The following is a 13,937-nucleotide window of genomic DNA, read 5'->3' as shown; positions in this document are numbered from 1 at the left end:
GACCACCAACCTTTAAATGTCAAAGAAATTTGGCAGAGGGACATACAATTAAAAGTCTGCTTGATGGGATAAACAGATGCATTTCATTCAGGGTGTTTTTTGTCTCATTTTCCTTAGGTAGTTAACTTGCTACAGACACTGAGAGGCAATTACTTGATTCAATAAATGGTTCCCACTCCAAGTTGTGGATGGCTATGCATACAATTTATTTATTTTGGAGTTGGCCAGAAAATCCTAGTTTATGTCTCTAATTGGTTTCAGCTGTTTTGCGTGCCCTGTCAAGCTCAAGGTACGTCGAGCACATTTTTTTGTCAGTGTCAGGGCTCAAAAAATGGCTGACCCCAAGTCACTGCTGATGGCCTCACCCTGTCATTGACCAGCTGGATCTAAAAGGCTGTCGCGTATTTGGCAAGCTGGTGTTCACTCTTTCACGCCTACAGAAAAGGCAATCTCATGATGTGAATGTTGGGCAAGCAGGGGTTACAATTCCGCTCTACTTATTGTATTATCTTATCGATCTCTTAAAGATTGCTGACTTAACCTTCTGCAGTGTTAAAGATCTCACTTTGGAAATGTATAAAGAGGTCGGCAAGCCGGCACATAGTAGGTACTCAGTGAATTTGATGTTTCTTGCCTCAGATAGACGGAATGTAAGTGTTTCGGTTGTAAGGGCCCTAGAACTTTTACTCCGTTCCAATCCTCTTTCCCATCCCCCTCTGGGATCTTCTTCACATCCTCCTTCATTCTCGAGAACTAAGACTAGACTATTGTTCCTTCTCTGTAGGAGCAGAGCATAGCCTACATATGGCTCCCGATAGCCCTCTATGTCTAATAATGAACTGGAGCCAGGACATTCTTAAGAACGAGTTCTGAAACCCCATATAATCCTCCTTGGATCATATTTTCGTACAAGTCATTCGTTTGGCTAAAGTTATACTGAGACCACTTAGACAAAACATCTACTGATTGATTGATTTTGTTTCATTTGAAACCTAAAACAGGTTTTAGGTTTGGTTCATATACTTTGGTTCATATACATTTGGTTCATATACTTGTTTTATACTTTTTGTGTAAACACAAAGTAGCAGGGTTACTAGGCTGTGAGTTCCTTGTGTTAGGAACTCTCCTACCTAGCTTTACACATACTATCTTAGTGCAGGACTTAGCATGAGTAGGTATGTAGGGAACATCTCTGATTTGTCTTATCTGACACTTTCCCTGTCCTCTGGCCGCATGGATGCAAGTGTGAGCTCCACTCCACTCATCAGGAGTTACTGAACACATGTTTGTCTTTAACAGTTCTTGGATTTTTATTTTAAATGGCTCTGATCCATTCAGTAACTTCCTCGTCTGACTCAGCAATTCTCAAATGACACAAAATGCTCCCTAAAACACGTTACAAGCTTATCTCTGAACAAAACTTAGGAGAAGCAAAGTACTTAAAAAACAAATAAACAAAAGGCACGCAATTTAAAGTGTTTGCTCAGCTTGCGAATATATTGGAGATTGCTTATTGGTGGGAAATGACCCAAGAAAAGAAGGCCAACTAATTCCATCCTATCTTTTCTTCCATCTCCTTCCACATAGTTTTGGTATGCACATGTAAAAGTAATTAATGCTAACATTTATTAGCTATGACTACTTAAGACGCTAGGAACGACTACTATGAACCAAGCCCAACCTCAGTATTTTCAAGTTCAACTAATTTGTTCCCATAATAATCTCATGAAGTAGGTGCTATTATTGTGTCCATCTTACTGGTGAGGAAATTGGAGCACAGAAAAGTTAAACAACCTGCCCAGGGTCACAACTAGTGTGTTGTATAGGCAGAGTTTAAACAGAAGTAGTCAGATTTTAACTCTAAGCAGAAGGAAGAGTCCATATTCAGTATCTTAGCCAAAGAATACAGGAAGATAACACCCCCTAGAAAGACACCCTTTGCCGTGGACTCCCAATAGGAAGTACAGCCAGGGGCACCTGGGAGGCTCAGTCCGTCAAACGTCTGACTCTTGGTTTGAAGGCTCAGGTCTTGACCTCATAGTTTGGGAGTTTGAGCCCTGTGTCGGGCTCTGCACTGAGCTGGAGCCTGCTTGCAATTCTCTCTCTCTCCCTCGCTGTCCCTCCCTCCCTCCCTCTCTCTCTCTGAAAATAAGTAAACTTAAGATAAAGGAAGTACAGTCATACATTTCAATGTCAAATGGTAATTCTCTTCAAATTAATGAGAGTGACCATACTTCATAGGCAACACAAAGCTGTAGGTAAGAAAAATATTGAAAATCTCTATTATCATTATAAAATATTATGTAAGTATTTAATGTGTGCCTTAATACTTATTTGAATTATATACTTATTAATTATATTTGCACATGTATATGAGTACCATGTGTGTGTGCCATGCATGTACCTATACTTACAGGGGTGTATATTGATAAGTACATAGATACTATAGATGTATAGGACATGCCTCAGACAAATATATATTCATCATATATTTATTTCATATGTATGGGTAATATGACTCAACCTAATTTAAAATTTTTTAATGTTTATTTATTTTCGAGAGAGAGAGAGAGAGAGACCGAGTGTTTGGGGCGCTTGGGTGGCTCAGTCGGTTAAGCGGCCGACTTCGGCTCAGATCATGATCTCGCGGTCCGTGAGTTTGAGCCCCGCGTCGGGCTCTGTGCTGACCGCTCAGAGCCTGGAGCCTGCTTCCGATTCTGCGTCTCCCTCTCTCTGACCCTCCCACGTTCATGCTCTGTCTCTCTCTGTCTCAAAAATAAATAAACGTTAAAAAAAAAATTAAAAAAAAAAAAACAAGTTCGTTACAGGTGCAGCCTAATATTTTCTTGTTTCAGGCCCCTCTCGGTTCCTATCCTTCCGCATCTCTAGAACAATTACCACTCACAAATGATATTTGGGGAAGCAGACATCTTGTAAAACAACCCTGACTGATGAGACCAGCAGCTAGCACACAAAAGCTTTCCCCTTGCTTATCCAGACCAATGATTCTGGGATACGTTTTATAGGCTTTCTCAAGGACTCATGCTATGAAGTGACCGGTCGTCCATTAGGTGGCCAACTTCTGGTGCAGGCTTGTGTGAGATTTCCCTCCTTCCCCCCATCCCTTCCTCGTCCCTTGCAATCAAATTCTCAGATAAAACTACTCATCCATCATAAACCTTCACGTCAGATTCTGCTTTGGGGAAGACCATGCTAAGACAGGCATTGTTTAACGTATATTTTCTCAATCCAATTATTTGTGTTATTGCTAAAGTACAGTAAAAATTAGAACTTCAACAAGTAATGTTGTAAGTTTCATTGCCTGTCAAGGGTTGCTGTTTCAGTTTATAGCTTTTAAAAATAAGAACTTTCCGTAGTAAAATGTTTATAGCCTGGGAAACATTTATTGCTGGCCAGCAATGGTCTGGTGATCAGAGCCAGTGAAATAGTGATTTGTGTCACATGTTTCTGGAAAACAAATTGAAGTCATTCTCTAAGCCAGATCCCAGTTTCAAGAAAAATTATATGGTATCATATACAAGTCCTGGTGGGGACATTATGACTTTCAAAGGCCATGCATTTTATTAAATGTATAACATGCCTATGTGAACTATTAATAGGAGTGCTATTGACACATTCCAAATGTTGAGAAAAAAAAGAAGAGGAAGACGATGGAAGCCTGTGGAGTGATATATTGTGGTTCCACTATCAAGTGGCAGTTTCTTTTGCTGAATCAAGTTCAAAATCAGAACACTTCTCTGCCTAGCAAGCAAACTAAGCCATTTCCAAGTGGCTATTAATAACTTGAGCAGTGGAGGAGGAGACAGGTCAAAATGTCATCTTGAGGCATCGTGGTTATCAATTGTTTAGGATCCTCTAGGGCAGAGTTTGTCACCCCCAACAATATTGATATTCTTGGCTGGATAATTTTTTGTTGTGAGGAGCCGTCCTGTGCACTGTATAGGATGCTTGCAGCATCTCTGGCCTTGGCTTACTAGATGCCAGTAGTGTCACCCACACCCAAGTTGTGACAACCAAAAATGTTTATGGACATCGTCCCCTGTGGGACAAAATCATCCCCAGCTGAGAACCATCAGCTTAGGGCAATGCAGATGCTGATTGGCTGGTGTGATGGGATGCCTTACAACCCAGAACAGAGCACTCAAAATCTTTGAAGTTCTTCTGAGACAGTTTTGGACAATGAAATGATCAAACCAAAGTTTACTAATACCCAGCATTGTGGAGTAGGCAAAGATGAGTAGCCTAAAACAATGATTCCCCAACTTTGGCAGTGACTGAGTCACCTGGAGAGCATATTAAAAGAGATTCCTGGACCCCACCCCCAGGGAACATAATTCAGTAAGTCTGATATCTTGATGAACTTGATTCAGTGAGTCTAATAATTTGTGTTTCTCACATGTCCCAAGCAATGTTGCACGTCTGTAAACTACCCTTTAAATAGCCTTGGGCTAAAAGTTAGAAGATCTTGACTTTGAGCAATTCATAGAATATCCCATTTCCAGTAGAATAGGATAGATATGCAGACATAGAAGCAGTAAAGGGAAGAGGGAACAGGATAATAATGTATAAAGGAGACACCGGGGCAACTAGGGAGGTCAAGACATATTCGTGTTGAAAGCGATGCCATGTAGAGTCTCCCACTAGATGTGAACTTGTGAATTTCATGTCTTATTCATCTCTAATATGGTAGCAGACACATAGTAGGTGCTTACTTCAGATATTTCAATTATGGTGCTTGTACCCAAGAACACTCTTCAGCTAAAACAGCTCACCTGTACCATCCTGCTGAATGCACAGTCCGTTCTGAACATGAGATCTTCTCCACATCTTCCATTGCTGAGCAGACTAAAAGTGGTGCATATGACCAAGAGCAGTGAACTCATTGGGTGGTCAGCATATTGAGGAGGCAGGAGCTGGGCCAATCGGGTTATCTCCTTTAGGAGTATGAACTTTAAAAAAAAATGAACCCAGTAAATGCCATCAGTATGGGAGCTAAATCTAATGTTCCTAAAAAACTGCGAGTCCAGACAACATGTAAGAAAAAAGATACAAGGAGGCAGAACAATGAGTGAGCCGCTTATATACATATATATTCACATGGAAATGGAGATAGGCTAGGCGGTTGTCCATAGATTCTCCATATCTTTACTTGGGAAACTCTTTTTTGTTTTTCCCATCATGACTCAAACATGCCCCAGGGAAGCAGTCTCCCACTCAGTCTAAGTTGCTCAACCCCCACAAGCCATTCTCCATCATAGTCTTCCTTTTTAATTTCTTCTGAGACTTATCACTGCTGTGGTGGTTAATGTTTTGTGTCAACTTGACTGGGCTAAGGGATGCTCAGATAGCTGGTAAAACATTACTTTGGGGTGTGTCTATAATAGTGTTTCCAGAAGAGGTTAACATTTGAGTTGGTATGCTGAGTAAAGAAGATCGCCCTCACCAGTGTGAGTGGACATCATCCAACTCACTAAGGGCCTGAATACAAGAAAAGGGCGTACTCATGGATAAACCCCTGAGGGTGGGTAATGGGTTTATAGGTGTTCATATATATACTAAATCCATTTCTATTAACTGAGCCTCCACTTATGTGCACCATATGGGTAGGAAAATGACCCAAACTATTCCAATCTCAGTCCCCAATTCCTCTGTTGCACCATTACTTGGACCAAGGGATGAGCACGTGTGATGATTAGTTTTATGTGTCAACTTGACTACCTATGGTACTCAGTTATTAAATTGTATGTTAAATCTATATGTAGCTATAAAGGTATTTTGTAGACATGATGGATATCTAAAATCAGCTGACTTTAAGTAAAGGAGATTATAATGTAGGTGGGCCTCATTGAATCAGTCAAATCAGCCTTTAGAGCAAAACCCGGGGTTTTCCAAAGAAGAAATCCTCTCCCAAGACTGCAATATTAACTCTTGCTTAAATTTCCAGTCTGCCAGCCTGCCCTACAAATGTTAGACTCGTCAGTACCCACAGTTGGGTGAGCCAATTCCTTAAAATAAAACTCTGGAGATACATGCACACACACACACACACACACACACACACACGTATAGGCATCCTGCTTGTTCTGTCTCTCTGAAGAACTATGACTAAGCTGCATCAATCAGCATCCTTCTCCAGGATTTTTAAAATCTTCTTTCACCTCTGATGGCAAATCTTCAAGGATGTGGTAGAGCCCTGAGCAAACGCTCTAGGTAGGATAGTTCGGTTTGAAAACAATGAAACCCACACGGAGGGATGCAGAGGCCAGAGGTGGAGACTGAGATTCCTGGCAGACAGAGAGCATCGGAGCCCTGTTCCATGGGTTTCTGAGGTCAGCTGTAATCCCTTTCTTTCTGTAATTGGGTTGTGTGGGCAGCAAACCTTCTGGCTTAAGCTGGTTTGAAATGAGATTCTGTCACTTTCAAGCAAGTTTTTGTATTGGCAGGAAGTCAACATTGGTTCCGGTTCTGTTTTTTTTCTGCACGAGTCCCTTGAAACCTCTTGGTAGGAGGATCTTAAGTCTTTGCAGGTCATGAGGAGTGAGTGATGACTACACTTGTCCTGATATCCCATGCAGATAGACGATACAGGCACAAAGAAACATTGTTTTCATGCCTAAGCAAATCTCCGGATAAATTTATACCTCGACCTTACCTCCTTTTGATGCACTTTTCCATTTTCAATTTCTCTGCCTAACCAAGTCATGTTCATATTGTATGACCCCCCCCACTACTGTCACAGCTGATTGGAGCAAGGCTCAACCTCTTACCCAGAGAGGTACGTACAAGCTGGCCAGTGGCCAATCACTTACGAGGTCTGGCTCAGAAAGATGGGCTGGGTGAGTCAGATTCCATTCTTAGGAATTTAGATATAGACAATTTTGAACCTGAGACATAGGGCTAGATGGTAAATGAAACTTCATGATGTTGAGTTGGGGGCACAGCAATTCAAAATACGGTATGTAACACACAAGAAAGAAGAGCAGAGGAAGAAGATGCCAGTTGGTAGAGAGAGAAGCATTTAGCAGATGTGCAGGGAGAAGCAGGTGCCGCGCAGTTGAGTGAGTTCCAGCCCTATTCTCATGAGGTGCAATGATGCTGAGCTTCCTGCCAAGTAAAATAAAGCTTTCTTTATCTGAGTTATTCTGAGATTACCCTCCGTCCCTTACAACCAAACAAGGCCACCTGGAACATGTTCACTGTGATTGGAAAGTGCTTATCACGGGAAGAGCCCCAGACTGCAACACTTTAACTGGAAACAGAACAGGAAATGCTTTTTAGATGGCAAAGCTTCTTAGTAAGAAACATCGACTTGCAAAATGTAAATTCCAATTCATCTGTTAACATTTACAGAGAACAAACAACACTCAGAGACCGTATTTCTTAATTAAATGAATTTATCCCTCTGTGAATACAGAACTGGTATTTTAGATAAATATAATATCTATGTATGTTATTATATAATCCGTAAATTTCATTTTTGTGGGAGGAGGAAACTTGGGGAGGCAATGGGTATGAGTACAACCTTGATAGTGGTGATAGCTTCCAAGGTGTATACTTACCTAAAACCCATCAAATTTTCTGCAGTAAATATGTATGGCTTTTTATATGTCATAAAGTGGTTAAACAATCTCAATTTTGCTATTGTACATTTTTAAAAGGAAAAAAGAACAGAAATAACCCCATTTTATTTGTTTGTTTGTTTAAGATCTCCTTTTTTAAAAAGTAAGTTGTACGCCCAACGTGGGGCTTAAACTAATGATTCTGTGATCAAGACTTGCATGCTCTACCGACTATCAAGTGCCCCAATATTCCCATTTTTAAATGACAATAAAATTTAGAGGACAACAGAGATTGATACCCAACTATAACCAGATCTTTTAAAAGAAGAAAAACCAATGTGGCAAAAAAGGCAAAAATTGTCCTAGTCTTAGAGGAAAGTGAAAAGAATGTTGAAACATACTGAGAAAGTTAAAGAAAGTCATGCAAACCCTATAACAGCTTGTGCTGTCATTTTTTCCTTAAATGAAGAATGCCAGTTACAATGTCAGCCCAGAGACATAATCTGGGACTAATCAGAAATCAGCATTAATCTGCACAGCTTGGGAATGGCCTTCTCAACAGTTGCTCAGTATGTGAATGTCCATTTGTGCAAGATGAATGAGTGCAGGGGCCATAATAAGGCCATGGCATTTGGTTGTGATGATGGCCTCTGACGACCTGAGCAATCAATAAATTATAATTGAATTCAACTGACGGCAGGCAGCGTGTGACACAATTCATTCCTGCCGTCTCATTCTAGATTCAAGCCTACAACTGTGAATGCAGGAGCTGGAAAGCAGGAGTGAGGAATACCCTCCCCCCCCTTCAGCTTCTCTTGTGGTTTCTAATCTGGAGGTCTTAAGGATCAGAGGTTTACAAAATTGCCACTAGATACTAATCTTCCCAGTAGACAGGTTTTCCTAGATTTTAGTAAGGGTCAAGATTGGTAGTCAGCAAAAATTGTCCATGCATTCGTTGACTTCTTCTATAATCATTTTCTTGTTACTGAACTGTGTATGGGGAGTTGCTACGCAGAGACTCATAGTCTCACGAAGGAGCGATCACATACAGATAATCTAGGACAACAGGCAGTAGCATTAGAAGTATGCTCACAGGGAATTTTCTACGTCAGTTCCTAAGAGGGATTGTCAAAAACAACCTAAATGGGTCAAGGAAGGCTTCCCAAATTTGACGGGTAGTACCTAAGCCAAGTCTTAAGAATGAGCAGGCATTAGCCAGGCAAAGGGGGTGTGAGACATTCCAGGTTCAGGTACTAAATGAGTCAAGTGACAGAGGTAAGAGGTGGCATGTGCACACAAGACAAAGTCATACCGCCTTTCAAAAGGCACGAGAGTGCTGGCTTGAAGTTAACGTCCAGGGTCAATTACCAGTTTAAAAACTGAGCACCTAATATGTACTTGTGAATTGCTAGGGTTTCAAAATCGGATGAGGCGTGAAGCTCACCCTCCATGATTCAGCAAGCTTATAATTCTGTAGCAAAATAAATTAACATAAAATGTAAAAGGCACCATCACAGAGATATGAAGAAGGGTCTGTGGAAGCCCCAAAGAAGAGGTGAAAACTAAGATTGGTACCGGTTGTTTAAGGAGATGATTTTGACCTGGGTCTTGGCAAGTGAAGAATTTCTCAGGAGAAGTCCTGAATTCCAGGCACAGTGAAACTGGCAGACTCATTTTCTTGAAGGAGATAAAAAAGTGTGGAGCGGTGGGTTCTTCAGGGGAGGCTTAGGGATCTTAGTAGAACCACAAACTGACCCTTCAAAGACAACAAGGGAATCTGTATTGAAGTTATGTTTCCATACCACTACTTGTATGTGGATTTTATTTTGTGTGGCTTTCATAAAGGTGCAAATGGAGATTATGGGGGCAGTAAAATCTGCTCTATTCCCTCTCCATGACTTGGCTCACCACAGAACTAGAGTACTCTAGAGTTCTGGAAGCATCCTCCCGCAAGATAGATAATTAGGGTACATGCCACTAAGGATCCTGGTCCCACATCCCCTCATCTGGTTTCACCACTGTTCCTGCTTCACCTTCCACGAAAAAGGTCTTGATAATAAATCCCTACTTAGATGGTAAGGTAAGAGCAGTAAGAACTAAATCCTAAATCCAACAATTTTCTTTTTCAAAGGACCCCAGGAAGTCAAGATGTTGTCATCACTCATGGAGTGCCAGTGCAGGGCATGCTGGGACATCTAAGGGTTTGTCTGGGCAACTTGCAACAAAGAGAGGAAATATGTGTATTTGTGGGCCAGCCAGGAAACCTGATAGGACTGGGACTTGTCCAGTGTCTGAAAATTTTGATGAGCTCAAATATGACCCAGGAAATTCCTATTTGTGAGAAGAATCCTGTGCAGTGGGTGATATAAGGCACAGAAAAGAGTCAGGCAGATAGCCAGATTGTGGTTCCAGGTATTCCTCCTACTTACAAGGCAGCAGTTTGTGAAAGAGGTGATGGGCTGTGGCAACTAGTCCTCAAGGAGAGGAAGGGGTTATGGAGAGCCACAGCAACATGGGGACCTTGCATACTTCTTCCTAAATTGTGGGACACGGTGCTAGTCTAAGTAGAGATCAAGAGTGCTTGTTAGAGAAACTGAGGCACAAGCCACATCCTGAGACATAGACTGGCATAGGGCAAGGAGAGAAGAGAAACTGGGATGATACATATTAGTGGCTTCAGGTATGCCCAGAGCCTGCCCATGCAAAACAGATGTCAGAGTTGACAGACTTCATGAACTTGTGGGCTGGAAGCTCTAACAGGATTTCTGTTCTGATTAGGACTATCTTTAGGGATAAGTGGGCCTGAATCTGGGCATGCCCTGGTGGGAGTGGGCATATCCTGGAAGGGCTAGAAAGAGTCAGAGTAAAGGAGCAATGGTCTCAGACTACTAGCGAGGTACAACTATACAAGAACAGCAGCAAGCAGGCCTGTCTCGGGAACAACCACTGCCTGGTAAACGGACTCTCTGAGGCACCAGGCAGGAACGTCTGGGGACATGGCACAGGAACACACAAGAAGGAAAAGTGCTAGGGCTGAACTACCATACGCACGCAGATTCCTTAATTCCTTCTTAGTGATTCAAAGTGGATTTTCCAGCCTATAGATTAGTCACAGCCATTGTTTCTTCCTCTTTTGCTGCTTTTTGCTCAGCCTCTGGGTACCGTTGCTTATCCAAATCACAAATGAAGGGAAAGAAGAGGTGAAATATTCTGAAATAGTTTGCATTTTCTATAAAGGTTGGAACAAAGAAGGGATGCTAATCCATATCTGAAATGACTTTTTTCTGGCACTGAACACACAAGCAGAATCACCCCGTGGATGGCCCAAGGGTTCACGACTTATGAACGGTCATCAGCACTAGCATATCGGGTCAATCAGTGGGGACACGTGTGAGCAACTGGTGGGACTGAAATGCACTGAAGTGTTTGGTGTTGCCTGTTTTTGTGCAGCAAATCACCCCAAAACTCAGTGGCTTCAAACAACAGTAATTATATATTATCTTACGGTTTCTATTTGTCAGGAACTCAGGAGCAGCTTGGCTTGGGAATTCTGGCTCAGAGTCCCTTTTAAAGTTGCAGTCAGAGGTCAGCTAGGACTGCAGTCACCTGAAGCCTTGATGAAGGCTGGACGATCTACTTCCTCCAGGGTGGTCCACCCTCATGGCTGACAAGTTGGTGCTGGCTGTTAGCGAGAAACCTTCCCTCCTTCCCTCATGGCCCTCTCCACAGAGTTCTTACAATATGGCGACTGACTTCTCCCAGAATGAGCAATCCAAAAGACCGAGGTGGAAGACACAATGTCTTTTACTAGACTTGTCAGTCACATGCCATTACATCTAGAGTAGTCTACTATACAGTCTACCATACAGGCCAGCCTTGCTCTGGTGTGGGAGGGGACTACACAAGGGCATGAATCATCTCCCCAAGGAGATGAGGATCATTGGAAGCTGGCTACCACAATTTCTGAGTATCCCATAACCTGTTACCTACGAACCATACCTCTGACGTCGCACGTTCCCTTCGCCTAGAATTTTCTGCTGCTCTTTCTTCATGTTCAAGGGCCAGCACTGTTTCCTTTCTCTAAAAAAGCATTGCCGACACTCGCAGACAGCCCTTCACACATACATCTATTTTAGAGCTTGTCTGTCTGTGGACCTGTTTGTCGGCTGATGGCAGATTAAGTACACTTGGGACTGGCGTAGACCTGGCACTCAGTAATGCTGGATGAGTGGATGAAGGAATGACATCACATCACATCAAAGGGCATCTGTGGTCTATAATTCTCAGTTGCCTCCTGACACTTCAGGATAGCCCTTGATTGTCATTACAAACCAAATTCTCCCACGTGAATAGTTTTGAGGGGAGTAGGAAGCACATGGCATGACTTGGCTCCTTGCAGACTTTGCTACTTACAAGTTTCTTAATTATAACATTCCAAGAGAGGCATGTGATCATAAAATTCAAAAGCTACCCAAATATTAGCTATTCTTAGATATGTCCTTGTCTCACCAAATGTTGTCAAGTAAGCCAGATAAGTAAGAGAAATTGTAAAGCAAGAGAACATCAACGAAATAAAGGAGTGGGGGTGGGGGCATGGCCACGAGACAAAAGCACTCAAATGAAGTAGGTAACTTCTGGGGTACCAAAATTACCAAATTTGAAACAAATTATTTTCAACTTGGTTATTGTTCTTCAAACTATGCTTTATTCAATTAATTCATGAGGAGATCATAATGAATCTGCAACTTAAGAATTGCTTTTTAGATTTTTTTTTTCCCCTCACAGTGTATGGTAATTTGGGTAGAACCTTGACAACAGTTTCCTGTTTAAACTCTCTAAGTGAAAAGGCCTTACTCAGCAAACAGTTGACAAAAATAAGTTTCAAGGTAATGAGACATGCTTGGGGGAAAACAAAGCAGAGAATTGACTGCGGCTGGGCCCAGCACCTGAGGACAAAGCAGCACTCAGTGACACTCGAACCAGAGTGCCCTGGTTCTCCACCTGGGTGCCATCTTGGTAGTCAATCCATCGAACCCTGTGCTGAGATTCCTGCTCTTGGGGACCCTGGCTTTCCTAACCTGACAATGCCTGTGGAGTCATGACACAGAAAATCCCTTTAATGCAGGAGCAGCCACACTGAACTCCTTGGGCAAACTTCTTAGTGTCGTGGAGCCTCAATTTCCCTATCTGTAAAATGTAGATAATGCTATCTACTCCATAGGGTTGGCTACAGTAAACACTATCAATTTATTAACTATACCTAAAAAGGCAGCTCATTCAGTTGAGCATCCGATTTCGGCTCAGATCATGATCTCATGGTTTGTGAATTTGAGCCCCATGTCAGGCTCTGCGCTGACAGCGTGGAGCCTGCTTGGGATTCTCTTTCTCTCCTTCTCTCTCTGCCCCTCACTCTGCTCATGTTCTCTCTCTAAACAAACAAACAAACATTTATAAATAAATAAACATAAATAAATAAACTTAAAAAGACATACCCTTAACACTCCATGCCTTCCCTTTCTCTTCCTAGCTCACCATTCCCTCTCTCCTAACTCTGCTCTCCTACCTCGACTTCCTTACACTTGGATAGCATTTTCTAGTAATTATTTCCTTTAGGGAGCTTTTCCTGGTCCCCCCTCCTTTTCATGAACAAGTTTGCTGTGCTACGATAAGATTCTTAGCACTGGGTGCTATATATGAACATTCATGGTATAGGACGGTAGTTGCCCGTTCACTTAGCTGTATTTACCCATTAAAATATAGAGTACAGAGGGCACAAATTACGCCAAACTTGCCCATCATTGTATTTCCAACAGTGAACCTAGAACATGATCTATTTTAGGAACTCAATGAATGTGAAAAGAGGAAAAAACAAAAGCAAGAAGGAAAGGGGGAGGGAGGAATGGGGGAAGGAAGAAAGGAAGGAAGGAAGGAAGGAAGGAAGGAAGGAAGGAAGGAAAGAACACAAAGAGTTGATTCTAAGCCCTGTTTTCTAGAGACAGCAGTCCTTGGGAACTGTACCCCACACCTGCGCTACCCAGATATTGTAGAAACAAAGGTATTAAGCCAAAGGAGAAAGCAATAGAAATCATCAGCTGGAGATTTATCATGCCCTTAGGATGTACAGTCCTAACTAACAGAAGTAAACACTTCATGGAAGGAAAGAAAGAGTCATCATCACCAGAGTGAAACTCACATACCTGCACAGTCCCAGCATGACTCTTGGGTCTCTCGTACGGCTTCCTCTTCAGGTGTGTAGAGGGGACCTTGGAGTGTCCGGAAGCAGAATCAAAACAGACAATAAAAAAATCAATTGCTAATCTGGAAAATGTTATTAGTCTTCCATATGTAGTAGGAATG

The 13,937-nt window shown here is 42.1% G+C and overlaps 1 long non-coding RNA gene across 13 annotated transcripts in view; it reads right to left on the bottom strand.

Annotated features, from left to right (window-relative positions):
- The window catches only part of LOC111559527, an 81,337-nt gene that overhangs the window by 28,709 nt on the left and 38,691 nt on the right, over nucleotides 1-13,937 (bottom strand). For 12 of the 13 annotated variants that reach the window (XR_002740556.2, XR_006594380.1, XR_002740560.2 and 9 more), the window contains 2 exons: nucleotides 13,778-13,843; nucleotides 4,794-4,970 (listed from right to left, as the gene is read on the bottom strand). This is a non-coding gene — a long non-coding RNA (uncharacterized LOC111559527). The remainder of the gene's footprint in view (nucleotides 1-4,793; nucleotides 4,971-13,777; nucleotides 13,844-13,937) is intronic. The other variant, XR_002740557.2, reaches the window with a different exon arrangement.

The sequence above is a fragment of the Felis catus genome, chromosome A2 (assembly GCF_018350175.1).
Source record: "Felis catus isolate Fca126 chromosome A2, F.catus_Fca126_mat1.0, whole genome shotgun sequence".
Classification (NCBI taxonomy): Eukaryota; Metazoa; Chordata; class Mammalia; order Carnivora; family Felidae; genus Felis; species Felis catus.
The sequence above is the reverse complement of the archived record's forward strand: the minus strand, read 5'-3'. Positions and strand labels throughout refer to the sequence as shown.